The sequence below is a fragment of the Chrysochloris asiatica genome, unplaced genomic scaffold (assembly GCF_000296735.1).
Source record: "Chrysochloris asiatica unplaced genomic scaffold, ChrAsi1.0 scaffold00024, whole genome shotgun sequence".
Taxonomy (NCBI): Eukaryota; Metazoa; Chordata; class Mammalia; order Afrosoricida; family Chrysochloridae; genus Chrysochloris; species Chrysochloris asiatica.
This window is the reverse complement of record NW_006408542.1, coordinates 23111165-23112280: the sequence shown is the minus strand read 5'-3', so window position 1 is coordinate 23112280 and position 1116 is coordinate 23111165.

The window sequence follows — 1116 nt, the reverse complement described above, 5'->3', positions numbered from 1 at the left end:
AATAATAAACAGCTATAAAATAGCAGGTGAGGAATTTTTTTTTGGAAATTTCATCTAAGGAAACATACATCAAATGATGGATGATTGAAGGATCATAAAGAACATCGTCTTCTAGAGCTTATAAATAGAAGAAACTTACTCCATTGGAATGATTTAAAATCCTGGATAGATCATGCATAGTACCTTCCTGCCCTGTGATTCTTTGCAGTAAAAAGAGGAGAGGAGAGAATTTAAGAATGGGGAACATAGATTATTTGACTTGGGAATCTACATTAATCCTCAGTACATTATGGAAGGATCTCATCTTCAATATCCAAGTCTCTACCTTCTGCACCCTTTTCCCTTCTGAGATATTGAAACCTTTTTAAGAAAAATTGTTATCAGTCATTTACATATAGTGTTAAGGTCACAGTGCCTCTCCTAGAACAAAGGAAAGCTTCGTTTAACATATACACACAAATTCCAGGCCTGGGCAGCAAGTAAGGAGATTTGACCTTCATGAACCACACAGGTGATGCCACATGGTTCAGCACCAACCCTAGCCCCAAGAAATTTAACTTAGTCTTGACTGCAAGTTAATAATCATACAAATAGATTCAAAGAGACCTTATTCACATCAGCATTCCAATGGAAATTTAGTTAATGACCATCCTTGTGTATGTGCTTAAAATGTGGTAATATTTTCATGACCATACTTGCATGTTAGGAGTGCCTTTTTATGGAGGAGCTCAAGGAATGTTATATATGCAATTTTTTACTTCTTAATTATATTTTAACAACTTTTCAGTGTAATATAAATAACATCATTAAAAAAGAAAAGCCTCAGCCTTCTTTAAAACCTAATGTCTCTACTGGTCTTAATATTGTACAGATATAATTTTGCATAACTGTAATTAATATACCCATACGATTTTGAGGTTGTATTTTCTTTAACATGACTACTTCATTTACATATTTTATAAGACACTGTGATATTCACTTTACTAACATACCAAATTATTTAGCCTAATCACTACTGTTTGGTATTCACACATTTTCACTGCTGTTGTTGTTGTTAGGTGCCATTGAGTTGGTACTGACCCATAGCGACATTATGCACAGCAGAACAAAACACTG